Below are 25,323 nucleotides of genomic sequence, written 5' to 3' on the forward strand. Positions count from 1 at the left end.
AAGTAATATCATTCACCAATTATACTATTTAAAGCAAAAATTAAATTTCCTGTTATTTAAGCTCAATTGAAATTTAAATAAATGTAATAATAAACTACCCCTACAACAAAATCCCTTACCCATACTCTAACACTGAGAAGATGCAGCCTTTGAAAAAGAAAATTGCAATTCAAAGCCCCAACCAAATTTTGGCTAACTTTAAGTCATATTTAATAGAATTAAGGATGAACCAAATCAAATAATTTAGACAGATGCTTGGAAACTTTTGAAATGGTACTGTATTCTCAGAATATCTCAGAAGTAGTAGCCTTATCTTATTTTGAAAATATAATCAACATGATAGAACTCTTAGTTTAGAGTTAAACATAAATTGCTTGGTGAATCTAGTCTTGATCAAATGCAACCTCAGACAATTGTATCAGACCTATCAATCTTTTGGGATTTGGGATATGCTCAGGTGTCAATACTACGATGGTTATGAGCCAAGCTTACTTGCTTTAAAGGCTGGCTCAGCCGTTTACTAGTTCTGTTTCCTTAAATAAGCAGTTTCATCTCTTTGGGCTTCCCCAGTGGCTCGTGTGGTAAAGCATCTGCCTGCAGTGCCAGAGAGCCGGGGTCAGTCTCTGGGTGGGGAAGCTCCCCGGGAGAAGGGCATGGCAACCCACGCCAGTATTCTTGCCTGGAGAATCCCATGGACAGAGGTGCCTGGCAGACTACAGTCCCTGGGGCTGCAAAGAGTCAGACATGGCTGAGCGACTAACACTTTTTGTTTTCCATCTCTTTGTGCCTCAGTTTCCTCATGTGATAACCTGTGGTGATGTTAGGGTTCTTGTGATATTTAAGCAGTTAATACACATAGAGCACTTACAAGTGTGACTGTCATAGTGTTTTTCCACAACTATTCATCTTACAAGCATGAGTTTTTGCTGTAACATCTGTAACACTTTTACTCACCCCAAAGTCTTGGGCTCAAGCCGGAGTTCCTCATCTGAACCACTGAACACAGAAAATGATTTTTTTATCCATCACCACAGAGTTATATATATTTTTTCTTATAATAAAAACTTTTAAGATTTACTATCTTAACAACTTAATTAAAACAATAAAATATATTTTAAAAATTAATTATTTTATTTTAATTGGAGGCTAATGACTTTACAATATTGTAGTGGTTTTTGCCATACATTGACATGAATCAGCCATGGATTTATATGTGTTTCCCATCCTGAACCCCCCTCCCACCTCCCTCCCATCCCATTCCTCAGGGTCATCCCAGTGCACCAGCCCTGAGCATCCTGTCTCATGCAACCAACCTGTTTCACATACAGTAATATACATGTTTCAATGCTATTCTCTCAGATCATCCCACCCTCACCTTCTCTCACAGAGTTCAAGAGTCTGTTCTTTACATCCGTGTCTCTTTTGCTGTCTTAAGCATAGTCATCACAAGGTATGTTATATCCCCAGCACTTATTTTATGACTAGAGGTTTGAACCTTTTTACTGTTTTCACCCATTTTTGAATGTCTATTTCCTTGACCCACCCAAAGATGATACAAAACTCCTGCTGTTCTAGAGGCAAAACAGAGTGGTTAGCTCATTACATTCAATGTACGTTGTGGTAGGCTTAAAAAATCCCCCAGACCCCAAAATATATCTATATCCTTAAAATGGGTTTAAATGCATACTCCCCAAATTCACATGTCAAAGTCCTAACCTCTAGTACCTCAGAATGTGATTGTATTTGGAGAGTGTCTTTAAAGAGATAATTAACTTAAAAATGAGATAATTAAGGTGGGCCTCCATCCAATATGGCTGGTGTCTTTTTAAGAAGAGATGAGAACAAACACACGGGCAGAAGGAAGACCATGTGAAAATTCAAGGAGATGACTGCCATCTATAAGAGAGACCTTGGAAAAAAATCACCTCTGCTATCTTCCATACTGTGAGAAAATAAATTTTTGTTGTTTAAGCCATCTGGCCCATGGTAGTTTGTTACGTCAGTCCTAGAAAACTACTGTACAGATTTAATTTAATACTTTACAAATTTTCATTCATTCTGCTTTTGAGAAATATCTGACTTCTTTAAAGTGTTGTTACTATCAGCTTTTTATAAATCACCTTACATAAATAAGTGTACTTTTTTATGGCATATCTACCTAGATAGAGATATATGGGGGCATGTAATAGGTGTATGTTCAGTTTAAACAAGTACTATGAAATATTTGCAAAGTATCAACTTCTATTACTACTTGCAGTACTGGAGAGTCCTAGTTTTTACAAACTTAGCATTTCTGAAGAGTTGGTAATAATAGCCTATTTTGAATTTAACTTAAAGTATCAGTAACCCCATTTTCCATTACTACAGATGAGCTTGTCTTCATTGAAGTTGATATAAAGTAAAATCATATAATATATAATCTTTTATTTCTCTTCTTTCATTTGGCAAATTTCTGATATCCATCTTCTTGCTGGATGCATCCGCAGGTCATTTATATTCATCCCTGAGTAGTAAGGGATTCGTTATAAGAGTATACCACAGTGCGCTTATTTCCTCAGTTGCTGATGAACCTTTGAGTTGTTTACAGTTTGGGACTATTGTGAAAAAAGTTTCTGTGAATATTCTTTTACAAATTTTTGTGTTACCTATTTGTACTTTTCAAGCATGGAATATTTGAGCTATATGGCAAATATTTATGCAACCCTATAACACAATGCCAAACTCTTTTCCAAAGTAGCTGTACCATTTCACATTACCAACAAAAATGTATTAGAATTATAGTTGTTTCATACATTGTCAACCCTTGGTGTGATATTTTAAATTTATCTATCAAATAGATTTGGTATATAATTTTGATTTAATTGGTTTAATGTTTTATATCCTCATCATAGTCACTGGTGACTAATAATTATTGAGCATCTCATTATATACTTATATTGACATTTGTGTATTTTATTTTATGAAGTAGCTTTTTCAGTTGTTTTGCTGATTTTTTTTTACTGGACTCATTTCTAAATATTGAGTTGTAAGAATTCTTTATACTTTCTAGACATATGTCCTAGGTCATATAAGTAAACTGAAAACACTTTTCCAGTCTGTGCCTTGGCTTTTCACTACCCTACTGGTATATTTTCAAAGCAACTTTAAAATTTGGGTGAATTTTATTATTTTTCTCTGATTAAATATGTATTTTGTGTTTATTTAAAAAATTGCCACCTACATCCAAATTGTGAAGATATTTCTTCCATATTTTTTTCCTAGAAATTTTAGTTTTAGCACTTAGTTTTAAATCCAAGATGTATTTTATTTTCTATTCTATATGATGTAAGGTAGGAGTTGGGTTTTTGTTTTTTTATGTAGATACTCAACTCTTTCAGCACCATTTGTAGAAATGTCATTTCTTTTCCTAATTAGCTGCTTGGGTACCTTGATAAAAAATCAGATGAACATATGGTTGTTTGGGAATCTATTTCTGGGCTCCCTTTTCCTTTGTACTGATCTACGCATCTTATATTCCATCTGTATTGCATTAGTAACTGCAATGATCAGATATTAGAAGTCCAGCAATTTTGTTTTAAATTTTGCAGTAAAGTCCTTTGCAAGACCATATAAAAATAAGACTCAGTTTAACAGTAAACAAAACAAAAGCAAAAATCAGCTGTGGTTGTTTTAATTGGCATTATGTGGAATAAATTAAAGAATTTGGGGGAAATTGGCATCTTAAAAAATTGAGTTTTTCTACTTTATTAACTTTATAATATAGATTTATTATGTTATTCCATTTATTCTTTCAAAATTTATTTTTAAATCTGTGCTTTTGTGGTACAGACCTTGTCTAAATGTTAAATTTTGCCCTATTTTATATTTCAAATACTACCATAAATGTAATTTTTACACATTTTAAATTCACTTTCTATTTGTATATTGAATTTATGTTCCATGACCACACTATATTAAATACTTAATTCTAGTAAGTTTCATCTAGATATATTAGAAGGTTCCACTTGACCATTTTGTTTACAAACATGGTTGTTTGTATATCTTCCTTTCCAATCCATTTTTCTTTAACTTCTTTTCCTTGCTTCACTGAACCAGAATAATATTGGACAGAAATAGTGAGAGTAGACAGTCTTGCCATATTCCCAATATTGTGTAGTAAACATTATGTTTTTTAACTATTAAGTTAGCTTTAGGGTCTTCTACATATTTCTTTATCCATTCACATACTTTATTACAAATGGCTATTGAATTTTGTAAACTGCTCCCTCTGTATTTTTTAGAATGCTTATATTTTTTCTCCTCTTTTGATTTGGTGAATTACATTGTCTTCTTGTGATGAATCTCGCTTGGCTCTTAATGTATTACCTTTTTACAGATGAAAGCATTTGCTCTGTCATTTTATTTAAAAGTGTTGCTGCCTGTATGTTCACGAGGAAATTTAGCTAGGCTCTTCTTCCAAGGTACCTAATCGGTTTACTATCACATGTTTCCCCCGACTATTTTATGAAAGCTCTTGTGGTGGTTGATTTTTACTTTTTTCCATGAAAATTCAATAGAAAGCTCAAAAAGAGTGATCTGGGCTTGGTGTTTTCTTGGTGATAAGTTTTTTTTAATAGATGTAGTACTTTTCAGATTTTTCATTTCTTGATTCAGTTTTGGTATATTGTATCCATCATGAATTTTTCTATTTGTCTTAGTTGTCAAATTTATTTTAAAATAAGTTCTATTTCCCTTTTATCTTTTTAGTTTCTATTGAATGTTTAATGATGTTCCTCTTTCATTCCTGACACTTAATTAATTAGTCTTTCTTTTTTCATTTCTCTCTCTTTCATCAGCATAGATAGAAATTCATCAATTTTATCATCTGTTCAAAAAATCCTCTTTGGTTTCATTGACTCATTCCATTTTTTAATCTATTTTCTATTTCATTGGTTTCAAGTTTTCCCTTCTTAGCTATCTTAGATGGAAAATTAGGTTTGATGTGAAAATTTTTTTTCTTTTGTAGTATGATCATTTGAAGCTATCAATTTATCTCTAAGCACTGCCTTAGCTGAGCTCCATAAATAATAGTCGGCTTAGTTTTAATTGTGTCATTTTTTTCTCATATGCCTTATAATGTAACCTTTATAAATGTGATGTTTTATTTCCCTGTACTTGTGAATATATTTATGTTACTTATTTAATATAGTTCTACTGTGCTTCAAAATAATTACATCAAAGGACATAATGTGTACTCTGTATATTTTTGATACTTTGTTGATAGTTATTTTCTCTGGAGTAACATATGGACTTTATTGATAAATGGTCTATATGTTTGAAGTGTTGAAATATATAAAAAATATAAAAATAATAAAATATAAATAAATATAAAAATATAAAAAAACTTCTGAGGAGTTTGGAGTTGAATATTTTTAAGATGTCAATTAAGTCCAAGTTTTGACAGCTTTTGCAGGTCTTGTATATCTCAGTGATTTTTTTTTTTAAATTTCTGCTCTGTCAATTATTGAGGTTGAAATTTCTGACTATAACTGAGAATTTTCCCATTTCCTTCCAGTTTTTTCAGTATTTGATTCATGCAATTAAAAGTTATTTTAATAAGCAAAATGCAAAACTACAAATGCTATATATATGATTGCACTTACCTGAGATACCTGGAGTAGTCAAATGCACAGACACAGACAGATAACAGTTGCTGCCATATGCTGAGAGGATAGTGGAATTGGAAGTTATAGTTTATGGGCACAGAGTTGCATTTGGAAAGACGACAAATCCTGGAGATAGATTATGGTAATGACTATACAACAAGGTAAATGTGCTAATGATACTGAAGCAGACATTTGAAACCATCATTCAGTTGCTAAATCGTGTCTGACTCTTTGCGACCCCATGGACTGCAGGAGGCCAGGCTTCCCTGTCCTTCACTGTCTCCTAGAGTTTGCTCAAACTCATGTCCATCGATTCGGTAATGCCGTCTAACCAGCTCATTCTCTGCCACCACCCTCTCCTCCTGCCCTCAGTCTTTCCCAGCATCAGGGTCTTTTCCATTGAGCTGGCTCTTCATATCAAGTGGCCAAAGTATTGGACCTATGCTAAATTGTATATCATATATGGCTTACTGAATTTTTAAAGACCTTATAATTGATTTTTTAAAGATGACTGTGATTTCTTGCTCTGTTTCTACTGACTCCTTTGTCCTCTGGTGATTGGTCAAGATGTCCTGTTTCTTCACATTTTTAAATAAATTTTGGTAAAATGCTAGACCCTGTGAATGTTACATTGTTGCCTGAAGTGTGTTACTAGCTCTCTTGACTTTAATTTTGTTTTAATGGCAGGCAGTTCAGTTTCTCTGGGATGAGCTTGATCTCTGAGGCATGGCTTAAAATTTTATTTTTTAGGTCTTAGGGCAAACTTTAAGTCAGTGGTTCTCAACCAGGGGATTTGCCTTGGACGGTATCTGGAGACATTGCTGACTTGTCATAACCGAGGAGTGTTACGGGTGCCTAGTGGTAGAGGATAGGGTTGTGCTAAACACCCTACAATGCACTGGATGGGCCCCAATAACAAGAAATTAGCTGGGCCACTGTGGCAATAGTGACAAGCCTGAGAAATGCCCCAGGGCTAGGTTTGCCCTGTTACTAAGCTGTGACATTGCTGTGATCTGAATGAAATGCCCTGATTTTCAAGGGGTCTCTCCCATGTGGCTAGTTAGTATCTCTCCCAAGCTTAGTTCTTGGAATTGGTCAGCCTTCTGCTCTGTCTTAAGCAGTGTTAGCCTAAACATGGAAAATTTAGTTCCCAGCTCCTGAGTAAAGGGAACATTATGAACACTTCTGGAGCTCTTTCGCAGCATCCTTTCTTCCTTTCTGATGCTCTGCTCACAAACCTAAGACAACATTCTTTCTTAGGTTTCTTTACATTGTTTCTTGTTTGGGCATCCCCTGGCCTATGCTGTAGTCTGGAAATTGCCTTCTAAGGAAAGCTGAGGAGACTTTAGTGTTCACTTTTCATATTCCTCTCCTCTGAAAGATCACATATTTTGGCTATGTGTTGTCAATTGTTGAAAATAGTCACTACATATATAATATTTTTCCAGATTTCTATCTAGTTTTAGTGGGACCACAGGCTATCTCAATGACTTCATCCTGGCTGGAATTTGAAGTACTTTATTTTGGTTTGACTTCCCATTTTCAAAATGATTAATTATGTTGAAATGTCTATTTTTAATGTGTCCATTGGAGATTTATATATCCTCTTTATGAATTCCCTGTTAAAATTTCCATTTATCTATTGTTTAGTCTTTCTTTTAAATATTGTTGCTTATGATTTATTTTTATAGTCTAAATGCAAATTCTCTCTCAACTCTGTGTTGTACAAACAGATTCTCCCAATATGAGACTTACTTTCTAAGTTTTTAATGTTTCTGTTTGGTGAAAAAAAAATGTGCTTAGTTTTACTAAGCTTCCATTGATCATTTACTTTCTTTTCTCTGTTAACATTTCATGTTCTTTGCAAATACTCTTTGACAACCTGAGGTCATAAAAATATTTTCTTATGCTTTAGTCTAAAAGCTTTATTGTTTTACCTTGCACATTTATGTTTTTAATCCTCCTAAAGTAGACTTTTATGTAAGATTAAAGTAAGGGTAGAAATTCAATTTTCCCAGCACCATTTTATAAAAAGGACTATTCATTCTCCATAGCAAATCAGTTTATCATGTATGTGTAGAACAGTGTCTATTCGGTCAGCTCCATTACATTATTCATTTTGTGTGTCTCTGCTGCTTTAGTTGACATCATTTAAAATAAAGATTAGGCTTCTCCTGGTGGCTCAGTGGCAAAGAACCTGCCTGCCAATGGAGACTTGGGTTCAATCCCTGGGTCAGGAAGTTCCCTTGGAGGTAGGAAATGGCAACCCACTCCACTCTTCTTGCCTTGGAAATCCCATGGACAGAGGAGCCTAGAGGGCTACAGTCCATGGGGTTGCAAAAGAGTCAGATGTGGTTTAGCAACTAAATAACAACAGCAACAAAATAAAGGTTGTGTCTTGCATGTAAGTCTCCAGGCTTTACTCTTCTTCAAGACTGTTTTGGGTATCTGAAACTTGCAGATTTCCACATAAATTTTATAATTGACTGATTTCCATTAAAAGGGCAGCAATTTTTTAAAGAGAGTGAATTAACTCCAGTTCAATGAGATCTGACTTCTTCAGAGCACTTAGTGTTTGTTACATAAACATAGGATTTCCCTGGTGGCTCAGACAGTAAAGAATCTGCCTGTAATGCAGGAGACCCAGGTTTGATCCCTGGGTCAGGAAGATCCCATGAAGAAGGAAATGGCAACCCACTCTAGTATTCTTGCCTGGAAAAATCTCTTGGACAGAGGAGCCTGGAGGGCTACAGTCCATGGGGTCGCAAAGAGTTGGACACAACTGAGTGACTAACACTTTCCAAACTTTACATGAGCATGCTATATTTCTCCCAACATTTAGATGTGTTAATGTTTTAATACTGATATGGATTATTCAGAGTAGAGATTTTACACTCTTATGTTAGAATCACTAGCAAATATTTGAGATTTATGGGTGATATTGTAAACTCTGTGCTCCTTAAATTTTCATTTCTGTTTGTGAGTGGTAAATAGAAATGATTGAATTATCTGTATTTACATTGTAGATTTAAATCTTCCCAGATAACTTACTAAATGTCATAGTTTCTTTAGATTTTCTATGTATACATCATGTTAAATAGAAATTGTGACAGATTTATTTCCACTTTTCCAAAAATTAAGCTTTTCCTTTCTCTTACTGATTATATTAATAATAGGTCACAATTAAGTCAGATGCTTATTAAAACTCTGTGTAGTCCTAATTAGACTAAGGAAGTTATTTTCTAATTATAATATGTTAATAATTTTTAAAAATCTTTCATAGATGTTTAATTTTGTGAAATGTCTTTATGACATTTGTTAAGATTGCCACCTTTTTCTACAAATATGATAAAATACAGTGGTTTACTTGGTTTTATAAATTAAGACATAATTTGTATACTATAGATTCTGTTCTTAGTCATGAAGACTTTGCAAATTTTGACAAATCCAATAGTTATAAAAACAGCACCACAATCAAGATGCAGTACATTTACATAATATCAAAAATAATTCTTCACGCCTCTTTGGAATCAGCTCTCTCCATATGGTCTGGTAAACAATGATCTTTTCGCTGAATCGTTTTGCCTTTACAGGTGCCATGTACAGGGTAATAGAGTACACAGACTTTGGCATCTAAACTGTCTCACTTAGCCTGATGCATGTGCAACCCATCAGTGACATTGCATGTGCCAGTACCTGCAGCCCAGTAGTAATTCACAGCGTGGTTGTATCTCAGCTTGCTCATCCCAATAGGGAATATGTGGGTTGTCACCCACTTCTGTTAATAATGAATAGTGAATAACATGAATACGAACATTTCCATCATGCTTTTGTGTGAGTATACATCTCGTTTCACTGGAGAAAAAAGCAAAATGGCTGTCTGAGGAGGCCTTAAAATAGCTGTGAAAAGAAGAGAAGTGAAAAGCAAAGGAGAAAAGGAAAGACAGAACCATTTGAATGCAGAGTTCCAAAGAATAGCCAGGAGAGATAAGAAAGCCTTCCTCAGCAATCAATGCAAAGAAATAGAGAAAAACAATAGAATGGGAAAGACTAGATTTCTCTTCAAGAAAATTAGAGACACCAAGGGAATATTTCTTGCAAAGATGGGCTCAATAAAGGACAGAAATGGTATGAACCTAACAGAAGCAGAAGATATTAAGAAGAGCTGGCAAGAATACACAGAAAAGTTGTACAAAAAAGATCTTCATGACCCAGATAATCACGATGGTGTGATCACTCACCTAGAGTCAGACATCCTGGAGTGTGAAGTCAAGTGGGCCTTAATAAGCATCACTACGAGCAAAGCTAGTGGAGGTGATGGAATTCCAGTTGAGCTATTTCAAATCCTAAAAGATGAGGCTGTTAAAGTGCTGCACTCAATATACCAGCAAATTTGGAAAACTCAGCAGTGGCCACAAAACTGGAAAAGGTCAGTTTTCATTCCAATTCCAAATAAGGCAATGCCAAAGAATGCTCAAACTTCCACACAATTGCACTCATCACACACGCTAGTTAAGTAATGCTCAAAATTCTCCAAGCCAGGCTTCGGTAACACGTGAACCAAGAACTTCCAGGTGTTCAAGCTGGTTTTAGAAAAGGCAGAGGAACCAGAGACCAAATTGCCAACAACCACTGGATCATCAAAAAAGCAAGAGAGTTCCAGAACAAACATCTATTTCTGCTTTATTGACTATGTCAAAGCCTTTGACTGTGTGGATCACAATAAACTGTGGAAAATTCTGAAAGAGATGGGAATACCAGACCACCTGATCTGCCTCTTGAGAAACCTGTATGCAGGTCAGGAAGCAACAGTTAGAATTAGACATGGAACAACAGACTAGTTCCAAATAGGAAAAGGAGTACATCAAGGCTGTATATTGTCACCCTGCTTATTTAACTTATATGCAGAATACATCATGAGAAACGCTGGGCTGGAGGAAGCACAAGCTAGAATCAAGATTGCCAGGAGAAATATCAATAATCTCAGATATGCAGATGACACCACCCTTATGGCAGAAAGTGAAGAAGAACTAAAGAGCCTCTTGATGAAAGTGAAAAAGGAGAGTGAAAAAGTTGCCTTAAAGCTGAACATTCAGAAAACTAAGATCATGGCATCTGGCCCCATCACTTCATGGTAAATAGAGGGGGAAACAGTGGAAACACTGGCTGACTTTATTTTTTGGGCTCCAAGATCACTGCAGATGGTGATTGCAGCCATGAAATTAAAAGATGCTTACTCCTTGAAAGGAAAGTAGTGACCAACCTAGATAGCATATTTAAAAGCAGAGACATTACTTTGCCATCAAAGGCCATGTAGTCAAGGCTATGTTTTTTCCAGTAGTCATTTTTTCCAGTAGTCATTCCAGTAGTCATGGATGTGAGAGTTGGACTATAAAGAAAGCTGAGTGCCGAAGAATTGATGCTTTTTGAACTGTGGTGTTGGAGAAGACTCTTGAGAGTCCCTTGGACTGCAAGGAGATCCAACCAGTCCATCCTAAAGGAGATCAGTCCTGGGTGTTCATTGGAAGGACTGATGCTGAAGCTGAGACTCCAATACTTTGGCCACCTCATGCGAAGAGCTGACTCATTGGAAAAGACCCTGATGCTGGGAAAGAGTGAGGGCAGGAGGAGAAGGGGACAAAAAAGGATAAGATGGTTGGATGGCATCACCGACTCAATGGACATGGGTTTGGGTAGAGTCCGTCATTGGTGATGGACAGGGAGGCCTGGCATGCTGCAGTTCATGGGGTCACAAAGTGTCAGGCACAGCTGAGAAACTGGACTAAACTAAACCTAACTGAAACACCTAGCAGCGCGATTGCTAGGTTGTGTAATAAGTTTGAGTTTAACTTTATTAAGATATTATTAAATTATTTCCCAAAGTAGTATTATCCATTTTTGCATTAATTCCATAAATATGTTTGAGTTCCATTTGTTTTTCAACTTTGTCCACAATTTATATGGCCAGTGTGTATTGATTTTGTTGTTGGTTTTTTCTAACCATTGTAAGAGGTAGGTCTTGGTATCACACTGTATGTTTAATTCACATTTTCCTAAAAGCTAATGATGCTGAAAAATTGTTCATCTACATGTTTGGCATCTATGCATGTTTTTGGTGATGCATCTCTTCAAACTGAATGCCTACTATTTTAATGGGTTGTTTATTTTCTTGTTACTGATTTTGGTATTTCTTTATGTATTCTGGATACAGTCTTTTTGCAGATATGTGATTTGCAAATATTTCCTCACTGTCTATGAATTGTTTTAACTTCCTTAATGTTGTCTTTCAAAAAACAGAAGTTCTTAATCTTAATGAATTCCAATGTATCATTTTTTTGGTGTGTGTGTGTGTACCATGATTTTGGCATCATATCTTAAGAATCCAGGTTTGATGCATGAGACAAGTGCTCAGGGCTGGTGCACTGGGATGACCCAGAGGGATGGGATGGGGAAGGAGGTGGGAGAGAGGTTCAGGATGGGGAACACATGTAAATCCATGGCTGATTCATATCAATGTATGGCCAAAACCACTACAATATTGTAAATTAATTAGCCTGCACCTAATGTAAATAAATGAAAAAGATAATAATAAATATAAAAAATAAAGAATATAATATATCTAATCTAATATTATAAAGACTTTCTCCTAGATTATCTTCAAAACTTTTACACTAATTTTGGTAGTTCTATTTCCAGTTTTTAAAGGAATCTCCACACTGTTCTCCATAGTGGCTGTACTAGTTTGCATTTGGAAATAGAACTGCCATATGACCCAGCAATCCCACTCCTGGGCATACACACCGAGGAAACCAGACCTGAAAGAGACACGTGCACCCCAATGTTCATCACAGCACTGTTTATAATAGCCAGGACATGGAAGCAACCTAGATGCCCATCAGCAGACAAATGGATAAGAAAGCTGTGGTACATATACATAATGGAATATTACTCAGCCATTAAAAAGAATACATTTGAATCAGTTCTAATGAGGTGGATGAAACTGGAACCCATTATACAGAGTGAAGTAAGCCAGAAAGAGAAACACCAATACAGTATACTAAAGCATGCATATGGAATTTAAAAAGATGGTAACGATAACCCTATGTGCAAGACAGAAAAAGAGACACAGATGTATAGAACAGAATTTTGGACTCTGTGGGAGAAGGCGAGGGTAGGATGATCTGAGAGATTAGCATTGAAACATGTGTATTATCAATTGTGAAACAGATCGCCAGCCCAGGTTGGATGCATGAGACAAGTGCTCAGGGCTGGTGCACTGGGAAGACCCAGATGGGACGGGGAGGGAGGTGGGAGGGGGGATCGGGATGGGGAACACATGTAAATCCATGGCTGATTCATGTCATGTATGGCAAAAACCACTACAATATTGTAAAGTAATTAGCCTCCAACTAATAAAAATAAACGAAAAAAATAAAATAGTAAATTATCATGCTAATTTGCATTTCTGTCATTGATAATTGAGATTTAGCAATTTTGCGTGTAATTAATCATGCAGCTTTCTTCTATAAAATTGTTTTAAATTAAAAAAACTAATTTTGGTCATACATTTGGGTTAATGATTAATTTTGTATATAGTACAATGCAGTACTGTTTTAATCATTCTGTCACTTTATACTTTTTAAAATTAGGCATAGTGAGTCCTTCAAATTAGATCTTCTTTTTCAATACTCTTCTGGCTCTTTCAGCTAATGGTTTACTTTGTATATAGTAAAATACAGTGATGTTTTAATAACTGTCATTTTATACTGAGCTTTTAAACTATGTATCATGAGCCCTTCAAATTTGACTTCGTTTTCAGGATTGTTCTGGATACTTCAGTTTATTACCTTTCCATGCAAAACTTAGAATCAACTACCTTTTTAATATAAAAATGTTGGCAGGAGTTTGATTGGGACCTCAAATCTATAGATTAGTTTGGGAAGGATTAATATCCTAATAATGAGTCTTGAGTCTCTCAATCCAGCAAGAATATGTATCTCTCCATTTACTTAAATCTTCTTTCATTATTTTTATCAGCATTTTGTAGTTTTATCACACAAATTATGCATGCATATTGTTAGATTTCATTTAAGTATTTCATAATCGTTTTAGAAATATTGCAAATGATACTTTAAAAAATTCAATATCCAGTAGTTCATTGCTAATACATGGATATACAATTGATTTTTAAATAATTTATATCCTGTGACCATGAACAATCACTTATTTGTTCTAGCATCGTTTTGGGCAAATTCTTTACGAAAATTTATACAGCGTCATGAGAATGGAGAAACTTTTGTCATTTTCCTAATCTGTCTGTATTTTAATTCTCTTTCATGGCTTACTGCATTGCATAAGACTCCTAGTATAATGTTTCACAGGAGTGTTAAAAAGAGCCATCATCACCTTGGTACTCTTACAGATTGCATTGGTTTTAAGTTTTTATAGGTTTTCCTGATCGGATTTAGTTTGCTGAAAATTTTGATCAACGATAGATACTGAAAAATCCCAAATGCTTTTTATTCATCTTTTGAGCTTATCATTGTTTATTCTTTTTAGTATGTTGATTTGCTGAGTTACAGTGATTAATTTTAAGATATTGAAACATACTTCTATTCTAGAATTTCCCTTGATTATTTTGAAGATTATAATCATCAGGTTAAATTGTCCATATTTCAACTTTGTCTTCATTTTTTCATAATTTTAAGTATCTTTATCATAATTATATTGTCCTTTATGATTAAATGTATATAGAACATTTGTGGATTGACCTTTGTTGTCTGATATTTTTCTTAGATTTTAGACATGTTGCCTTTGTTATGACGTGTGGAGTAATTTCTGATTAAATCTGAAATTATATGTAAAATGTGCCTGGCGAGGCTACTAGAGAAGTGTTTACTTCAAATTTGCCATACGTAAGGACTGGAGACAGCTTATTTTAACAAAACACTCTTTTGAATAGTAGCCAACTTGCTTTCTTGGTAGGGCTCCATCTTCAGGTTTTCAATAAAGAGCTTATTTTCTTTAAGCCTCTAACCCTGGTTAAGTATGGCACACTAACCTTTGTCTCAGGAAATTGTTGACCCTTCAATTCTTCTTTTTATAGCCCTTTTAAAAATTTAAATCTATGCCTTTCAATCTATGCTGCTCTAAAATATGGCCAATGTATCAATAAGGCAACTAGTTATGTTCTTGAGTCCACCTTCAACCTCTGTCCAAATTTTTGCTATTTTATTCTGAACACTAGCAGAAATACTCAGTGGATAAGTTTTCAACTTTCTACCCCTATTGATAACCAGAAATTACTATAAAGGCAAAAGTGACTACAGATATAATCAGATCACCTTTTTGAAGTTCTTTCTTTTTTGGAATCTTGGCCCAGCCAGTTATCATTGTATCTAACTTTCTGCTTTCCCCAGCATGTTTTTTGGATTCTATGAAGGAGCTTGTTTTATTTTGTTTTACTGCATCTTTATTGTGGGTGCTCTCAATAGCAGCATTCGTCTGTCACTGGGCACTGTGTATCATCCACAAGATGTTTTCCCTCACTTTCAGTACAATTTTTTCACCATGAGGTAGATTTTATCTGTTGTTTTAACACTTTTTCTGATTCCTAGATCATAAACAGTGCCTCAAACATAGTAGACTCTCATTTACTATCTCTAAGTAAGTGAAATAACCAACATATTTGCAGCAAAACATACAAGTCCATCAGGATATGTCCTCTTAATTTGAGTGGGTCCATTTAACTCCAGATAACTATATTTTATGTCACTATCATGCTGTAACATCTTTTTTTTCTGTAATTATGGGTTTAGTTTTTTTTACCATTTTGATCTTTCTTCTGGTTATGATAGTAAAAAGATATTCTGTCACTATCCTATCTTACCTTATTATTGATATTAAAAGTTATTTAGCAAAAGAGAATACAAAAGAATAATAAAGCTTTCTGTCAACATAGGTGCACTCACTGGATATTTTCTGAAGCTTATGCAAACTGATTGGTGATATCTCTTACAAATATTTCGGTAAATATAGGTAAGAAGTTAAAATCACAATACCAGTGAATACTATCCCTCAGATAATATATGATAATATGCAAAGAGTTAGGTGTTTCTGATTTCTATTAAAATATATTGATAGATTTTCTCTACATAAACTACTGCAGCAGGAAACAAGAGAAAATTGCCTCTAAAATGCTTTTATTTGAAGCAGTGTCAGTTAAATTGATTCCCCTGGAGGTGACTAAAATCAAGGGTAGAGACTGACTAGGAATATTTTTCACTAAAAGAATAAAAAGATCTTCATATGCAATGTTTATTAGTAGTCTCTGACACAAATCCAAAGAATCTGAACTTCATTTGAAGTCCCTGGGGTAAGCAAGCGCTTTAGAATTGGTTATATTACCTTTTATTTGACTGAGATTACAGCCAAAGAATTAATAAGTATCATGAAACAGTGAATTTCTGCTATCAGAGAATACCTTAGTGAGCACAGGAGTCATATCGCAATGAGTCTTAAACTTATCCTTTAGCATTAGGATTTGATCATTTCACATATGCTGAGCTCAGAGTAATTTATTCGCATGCACATGTGTGATATCTATTTTTTTACATAATTTTTAATATAATTCCAGGGAGATATCTTCAGTCATTGCTTTCATTTTCCTTTCATGTGTTTATTCTCACCTTACTCTCATCATTGACATCATTGCTTTATTACTAAATTTAGAAGAAAATAAAGTAAGGTACCTTTTTCCAAGTTTAACTATTCCCTAAAATTCATCAGAAATGGGCTTTCAAAAAACTATACTACAATTTTTGTATTACATTTCCCAGCATAAGAGTTTTAATCTCTCAATATGAAATACCCAAATGACCCTGTGCTGTTCATTTTAAATTAAAGCCCTAATGGTATTATCGCCTGTTCCAGCACAATTTTATTCTTCACTTTTGTGAGGCACCTGTCTTAAAGGAGCCGCCACTATTATTTAAGGGTATTTCAGATGGAAAGCTGACACTACGAAATAAACACATTTAATGAAGTGAGATTACCAGTCACTAAGGCGCTAATGAAGTGTAAGATTAGCTGCAGCAAACAAAATTTCTCCCATGTCCCCTCCTGCCAATATTCAGGACTCCAGCTGTAGAGATAAGACATAGGGTTCATCTGGTGTTCAATACTCAGACAGCCGAGACAAGTGTTCTTCCTCTGTAACTCTACACTGTCAAAAGAGCAGCCGCATTCTGGGTCAAAATGAGATGAGGAGAGAGATATGGAAACTTGATTTTTTTGTTTGTTTCATTTTCACAAAGGAGAATTATTCTTTATAGCCTTTGAAATATATAATTTATAGCTATATATTAGTTAAATTTTTATTTTGCCAAATGTCTTTACTTTCAATATTCTCTTAAACATATAACATCGATCGATCATGAGAGAAATACTGCAAATTGTCTACAACTATATTTGGGAAGGAGAAGGCAATGGCAACCCACTCCAGTACTCTTGCCTAGAAAATCCCATGGATGGAGGAGCCTGGTGGGCTGCAGTCCATGGGATCGCGAAGAGTCGGACACGACTGAGAGACTTCACTTTCCCTTTTCACTTTCATGCATTGGAGCAGGAAATGGCAACCCACTCCAGGGTTCTTGCTTGGAGAATCCCAGGGACGGGGGAGCCTGGTGGGCTGCCGTCTATGGGGTCGCACAGAGTCGGACACGATTGAAGCGACTTAGCAGCAGCAGCATATTTGGGGAAATATCATAAATTTTTAAAAATCCAGGACTAATTTGGGGATAATGCCAATGAAACATCACAGGATACATCTTAAAACTATACGACCACCTCAATCTCCCCACCCCATCACCCCCCTTCCCCCAACACAAACACTGCTTCTCTCAAGACAAGTTCAAGGAACACTCATCTCTCTTTTCGTGCACTTGAAGCAAATAATTTGTTTTGTTTAAGTGCTATTTGCCAACTGCTCCTTGCAGATCATGTCACTAACATGAGCTAGCAAATACAATGCTTAAATGCACTAAATGTGAACATCACATATGCACAGGTGAATGTCGGGAGTGAAAAAAGAAGGAAAAACTAAGGAGACTTGCGTAAGAAGGGAGGGAGGGTGACAAGTCATACCAACTCCCAAACTCCTCTCATATCCTTTCTTCCCAAACATGGTAGCCCCCAAGGCACATCCTGCTTATACTAGACACCAAGAAAGCCACTCGGAAGCGGCTTGTACAAAATTGTCACTTATAATAAATACATGTTTGATCATTCAGATGACCCAGCTGAGAAATATATAGTTGGGCTTCCTCAATGATTTTGCAGCATCTAGAGCCCTCAGAGTGCCCTGAGTGGTGGGTGTCATGGGAACGACTTTGTTGCAATATTCTGTGGAGAAGGAGATGGCAACCACTCCAGTACTCTTGCCTGGAAAATCCCATGGACGGAGGAGCCTGGTAGGCTACAGTCCATGGGGTCGCAAAGAGTCGGACCCAACTGAGTGACTTCACTTTCACTTTGTCTCTTGTTCCCAGTTCTTGAAGATATTTCAGGGCCATGGGGATGAAGTGGGTGTCTTGCTATTCATAAAAGCCACTGGTTTTCTGTTATAAAGTAAAGTTTGGAAAGCATCTAAGGATGGGGACTGGTTGCAAGGGGAACAAACCTTGAATAGATGGGTGGAACACTCAGTCCCACCCCACAATTTCCAGGGAGGGCAGAGGGGATAGAGGCTGAATCAATTACTAATGGCCAGGTAATTTATGAATCATGCCTATGTAATGAAATCTCCATAAAAACCTCAGAAACAGAGGCTTTGGTGACCTTCCGAGCTGACGAATCACACACTTCCATTGGCCACCATTTGTTGCAGTTGTTTTGTTATTAAATTGTGTCTGAGTCTTTGCAACCCTGTGGCCTGCAGCTCACCAGGCTCCTCTTGCCATGGGATTTCCCAGACAAGAATACTGGAGAGAGTTGCCATTTTCCTCTCCAGGGAATCTTCCTGACCCAGGGACCAAATCAGAGTCTCCTGCATTGGAAAGCAGATTCTTTACAACTCAGTCACCAGAGAAGCCCATTAACCACCAAACCAGGCCCCAAACTCCATGTGGACAAAAGCTCCTTCCTTTGAAACCTCATCCTTTGTATTTCTCTTATTTGGTTGTTGAATTTTATCCTTCAGTATCCTTTACAATAAATTAGTAATCTGTGGAAAATTCTTAAAGAGATGGGAATGCTAGACAACCTTAACTGTCTCCTAAGAAACCTGTGTGCTGGTCAAGAAGCAACAGTTAGAACCAGAAATAGAACAACAGACTGGTTCAACATTGGGAAAGGAGTATTCAAGGCTGTATACTGTCACCATGTTTACTTAACTTACATGCAGATTACGTCATGAGAAATATTGGGCTGGATGACTTACAAGCTGAAATCAAGATTGCCGCAAAAAATATCAACAACCTCAAATATGCAGATGGTACCACTCTAATGGCAGAAAGGGGACAAGAACTAAAGAGCCTCTTGATAAAGGTGAAAGGAGGCTGGAGAAGCTGGTTTAAAGCTCAACACTCAGAGAACGAAGACTGTGGCGTCCGGTCCCATCACTTCATGGCAGACAGATGGGGAAACAAGGAAACAGTGACAGATTTTATTTTTGTGGGCTCCAAAATCACTGCAGATGGTGACTGCAGCCATGACATTAATAGGCACTTCCTCCTTGGAAGAAAAGCTATGACCATCCTAGACAATATTAAAAAGCAGAGGCATCACCTCACTGATCCAAAGGTCTATAAGAGTCAAAGCTGTGGTTTTTCCAGGAGTTATATATGGATGTGAGAGTTGGGTCATAAAGAAGGGTGCATGCTGAAGAACTAATGCTTTTAAACTGTGTAGCTGGAGAAGACTCTTGAGAGTCCCTTGGACTACAAGGAGATCAAACCAGTCAATCTTAAAGGAAGTCAACCCTGGATATTCATTGAAAGGACTGATGCTGAAGCTGAAGCTCCAATACTTTGGCCACCTGATGCAAAGAGCCAACTCATTAGAAAAATGGTGATGTTGGGAAAGATCAAAGGCAGGAGGAGAAGGGGATGACAGAGGATGAGATGGTTGAATGGCATCACTGACTCAATGGATGTGAGTTTGAGCAAACTCTGGGAGAGAGTGAAGGACAGGGAGCCTGGCGTGCTGCAGTCCATGGAGTCTCAAAGAGTCAGACAAAATGTAGGGACTGAATAATGAGCTGAAAGAAAGGAGGGAGGGTGAGAGAGAGCAGGGGAGGAGGGAGGAAGACATGACCCAAGGGTTTCCAGTGATCTATTAATCAAAGAGTCATTGTCTGTGTATCGATTGAACACAATAAGTGGTAGTTATGCATATATTTGAAAAAAAAATGTACCTTGTAGTCTGTTAATTTTGGTTGTTCAAAGAATTGCTGTGTAATCAATTTGGTTGTAGCAGTCAGTATCGATCAGGAAACCGACAGATTGACTGTACAGGGTCCGATTTATTTGCTTACCTACTGTGTACAAGCAGGCCTGTTTAAAACGGAGACGATTCAATCTATTAAAATGAGAATGAAAAGCCTTCTATATGACAAGTAAGTTGCTAATGCAATTTCACAGTCTACTTAGTATTGGATTTATATCATCATCATGCTCATGTGGTGTATATGCTATTGCGTGCTGCAGCTTACTCACCAACTTTACAAACGTGGTGCATGTCATCTCCTTCCTTCCTCTTCTTCTTTTTTATAATTTTATTTATTTATTTGTTTATTATTCCTTTTGGCTGTGTGGGGTCTTCATTGCTGCATGGGCTTTTTTCTCGTTGAGGCAGGCAGGGACCCCTTTCCAGCTGTGGGTGCTTGAGTTTCTCTTTGGAGGGGCTTCTCTTGCAGAGAACAGGCTCCAGAGCCTTCAGCCTTCAGTAGCTGTGGCTCCTGGGCTCTGGAGCACAGACTCAGGAGTTGGGGCGCCCAGGCCCAGCTGCTCTGCTGCATGTGGGATCTTCCCAGATCAGGGAGGGAACCCGTGTCTCCTGCAATGGCAGGTGGCTTCTTTACCCCCGAATGACCAGGGAAGCCCTCCTTGCTTCCTCTTCTCCTCCCTGTTTAATCCTCCTCCACTTGATTTGTGATAGAGGAGCATGGTCACAAGACTGCCTGAAATCCTAACTTTGGCACATTCTGCATAGGAAGGTAAAGAGAGATCAAGATTAACATAAACTCCCTGTGGGATCACATGGGCTTTGCAAGATTTCCACAGTTATTTCCAACCTCCTGGAGGAATTTCATCAAAAGCACATTTTTTTGTAGGGGATGGGGATACAGTTTACTTGCCTCTCATCTTTTGTTCTGCAAGCTTCTTGTCTTTATACTTTCTGGATCTGCTTTAATTACATCTCCAGCTAGTTGTGATCTCCAACTTCTTATCCAGAGAAAAATCTGCCTCTGTGAATCACCACTCTACAGCATATCTAGAGGGAACATCAAATCAAGTTCCTCTGAAGTTGGAACTAAGAAACAGATAATAGGCAGCAGGGGAGTGCTACAACTGTACCTAACGTCAAGGGATGCTTGTGTCTTTTCTTGACAACATAAGCAATGATGACAAGTCTGCTTTTCTTCCACTTACTTTTTGTTAGTACTAAAAGTGTTTTATAACCAATCTTATCACCACCAAGGCTTCCCAAGTGGCGCAGTGGTAAAGGATCTGCCTGCCGAGGCAGGAGATGCAAGAGATGCAGGTTTGATCCCTGGGTAGGGAAGACCCTCTGGAGTAGGAAGTGGCACCCCAGTACAGTATTCTTGCCTGGAAAATTCCATGGACAGGGGAAGCTTGTTGGCTACAGTCCATAGGGTCACAAGGAGTTGCACACGACTGTGCATAAGCGTGCACATGCATGCACACACACCACCGAGCCTTTCTAGAATCAGGCAGAGAATAAATATGTATGTAAAGCTTGGCATCTTTGGAATTTACCAAGACCTTTATTTTTAATCTTGCCAATGATCTCCACTTAAAAGCAAACTTTGTGAAATTCAGAGAGACTACACAACTTGTCCAGTCTCATCTTTGGCAGTTGAGAAACCGAACTAAAGTTTTCTAGAAATTGAAGTCTTTTTGATGAACTTTCATAATTTCAATAGTTCAACTTCTTTCAGGAGTGGTGGAAAAGCCCGGCATTTTTGAAGTGACGTGCAAGGATTTTCCATCGTCCGTGCATTTCTCTGCTCACTCTATTTTCCATCAGCCCTCACCCGCCACCATTAGAGATACCCCATCTGGGACAGGCCATTACTTGTGTCTTTTAGACCCTTCTTTGATCTAATACTGTCCCCCCCACCCCCGCCCCGCCACCACCCCCTCGCCTGGACAGCTCCCGTTTTCTTTCAGTGATTATGAGCACAGAACCTGGGATCACTGGTCTAGGTAAAAAAACCCTCATTCTGCTATTCCTAGCTAACTTTTAGGTAAACTGCTTAAGTGTTCTGTGCTTCACTGCCCTCCTTCACAATGTGAGGCTGGTAATAGTACCGTCCTATTAGAGCTGCTTGCAGGTTAAAAGATTTAATATATGGAGAGTCCCGAGACAGATGTTGATTAACAAACAACCAAAGAGTAACCTAGTTTTATACCTCACACATAGCATACCATAACCTCCTAGATCTTGATATATTTTTTCCACATTTTGGATTTCACAGCTATTTCCTCTCCTAAATCTCCTCTGCCAGTAGTATAAGCCAGACCTTAGTCACTTACTGGTTGCATTTCTTTCATTTTCTGTAATGTGCTCTTCCTGCGTGATTCACAGTCTTGTCAATACCTACAAATCTGATCAATTCACTCACTTGCTTAAAACTCTTCAGCAGCACCCTGTAGCTTTTGGCTTACATAAGTCTCTGCAGACTTACATCTCTACCTCTCCTGCCTAATGCCATGCAAGCAAGTATACCTACACCTTCCAACTTGCAGTAGTGAATGAATGGATGGACAAACGTTTCATTGCATAATGAGTCATGGGATACGCCTAGCCACTATACCATGAATCCTTTCTGATCTGGTGTCTAGGACAAAGACCCCATCTATGTCTTAGGAATAGAGGAGGAAGTTGCATTACTGAAATGTGTTGGCTGCGGAATAATCAAATGTTTTTATTATGCTTTAAAAACTAATGATCCCGAGAATCACTAAAAGGGGAACTACAGAATCTAAAAGCTGTCCTTCCTCTTCACATGGTTTCCTTTCCTTTGTTTGTGGACACAGTGCCTTGGGAAGTTTTGGACCTATATGGCATTCCTTCTTAATATACCCTTCCGGATACTTTTCCTACTTAAAAATTGAAGTACAAATATATGCAAAAAGTATTAAAACTGAACTCAAATCTACAGTTTGTAGGTGTTTCATATTGTGTACACCCACTCAATTACCATCCAGATTAACATAAACATATTAAGCACTCAAAAATAGTCATCCTCCTACTTCTCCGCCAACAGCCAGCCACACTCCGGAGGTACCCTTGCTTTCCTGACTTCTTCCAACATTAGTCAGTCTTGACTGTTTCCAATAGGTACTCTTTGTGTCTGGCTTCTTTTATGCCACAACATATCTATGAGAGGTATCCAAGATGTTTTATGTGTCAATGGTTTATTCTTTTTTATTGGTGCATAATATCTTATTGTATAAATAAATCATGATTTGTATTTTCCAGTCTCCTGTTGCTGGACATAGTCAGGTGTTCCAGGTCTGAGGCTATGATGAATAAACAGTCTTGTATGTGTCTTTTGATGGATATATGTGTTAATTCTCTTGATATATGTATATATCTAGGATTGAAGTTACTGGGTCATAAGATCCTATGGCTTTTATGTTTTGATTTTCCTCTCCTACCTTCCTACTTCCTTTAACCTTTGCAAGGCCTTTCTTGACTTTTGCATCTATATTCCCACATTATATTTTTTTCCATGATTGTTCTCCTTTTGCACAATCTCAGTTTCTCTTTAACTAGACACCTGATCTTGAACAATTAGGAAATCTAATTAATACAAAGACAGATGTACATTTTCTTTGTTCAACAGTTGGCATCTTTTTCTTCTACTTTATAAGAGTATTTTGAATTATTACATATCACTGACATATGGCTCTCAAAGTTCAGTATTTGTTTGCAGAATTTTTTTAAATTTTGCAATTTTATTTGTGCTCATCCTTTTGATTTTTGACCCTTTTACTAAATTACCTGGTTATGATTGTAACTTATTTGAGTTTTGTAAACTATGTAGCTTGGCTCTTTCATAGGTAAACGCTCCCAATGCATACTGCGTGCATGACTGTCTTTCCGAGCACTTATTTCTTTTTCTGTGCTTATTCTTGGGGAGGGGGAGACACCAGAAAGAATACTTGCAACTTCATCTCAAAACATATCTCTTGGATGTCTAACTTAATCCTTTGAGTCTAACTCCACATGGCTAAGCAGAATATTCAGACTTCTCAATGACCTTCACTTCCTTCATGGTTTTAAAATAACAGGATTTATGTCTTTGTGATTCCCTGATTTGCTGTTAGAAACTGCTTTAATGATTTCTGCAATGAAGCCTCGTGTTTCACTTTAGCTGTAATGCTTTTGAAAGAAAAACTTGAGAATTGAAGAATGCTTCAGCAGAATTTGAAATAGAAGAAAAAAACAGGGCTTTTAGTGTTACGATGCCAGATAATGGTGTTTCTTTGTTCTTTCTGGGAAATGCAAGTGATAAATATCAGAGGCAGAATGAAGCATATGATAAACAAGAACAAAATCTGAAGTAGGAGAGTAATCTTTGATACTGCTGATAGTAGCAATAAAATCCCATCCACACTTATACATGAAATATGAACTCCTTACTAAACTATATGGGATACTAGAAATCACTCAGAATTTTAGCTTTATTTAGATGTAATGAAACTTTTCACATAGAAGTAGAGATTATCTCATAACAATAATTCACTCCCTCTGATTTCCTGGGGACAAAATAAGATCATTCTTTCCTGGTTATCAGTCTAGCAAGAACTTTATCCATTCCGACTTCTTCTACAAGGGTCAAACCAGTAGTTAGGGACAATATTTATGATGCTAAGTTACTCAGAATAGCTTCTACATGTCCTTTCTTTCTTCTTCTTCTTTTTTTTTTTTCATTTTCTGTTTCCAACTCCTTATAACTTCATCACTAAGAAATGACAGAGTATCTTTGAGAAGAAATTCTAAGATACATGGTAACTCAGATACCACAGAATGTTTCTCATTTCAGTTTACCCTAGAGTTTAAAACAGATCTGACAACTTCCTACTTTAACAAGGTAGTACTTACTTTTTCTGTGTAGCAGCAATTTATCTCATACAGCACAAGGACCATTAGAGGTGTAACGAAGAGGTTACATTGCAGGTTTCTTGCTTCCTGTGAAGGCAGTGTTAACATAGAAGTTAAATAGACTGACAAACTTTTTTTTTTGCAATATTTAAGTCTTCAAAATTTGACACAGAACTATTGGACATGTTAAAAATAAGTCTACATAAACTCCCTATAGTAGGACAAACAATCTTTAGTCAGATAATTGTGATGGGAACAAAAGAACAAATTAAATGGATCACACCATCATTTAAAAACACAAAATAATTTATCTCAGCAAAAA

Source organism: Muntiacus reevesi, chromosome 7, assembly GCF_963930625.1.
Source record: "Muntiacus reevesi chromosome 7, mMunRee1.1, whole genome shotgun sequence".
NCBI lineage: Eukaryota > Metazoa > Chordata > Mammalia > Artiodactyla > Cervidae > Muntiacus > Muntiacus reevesi.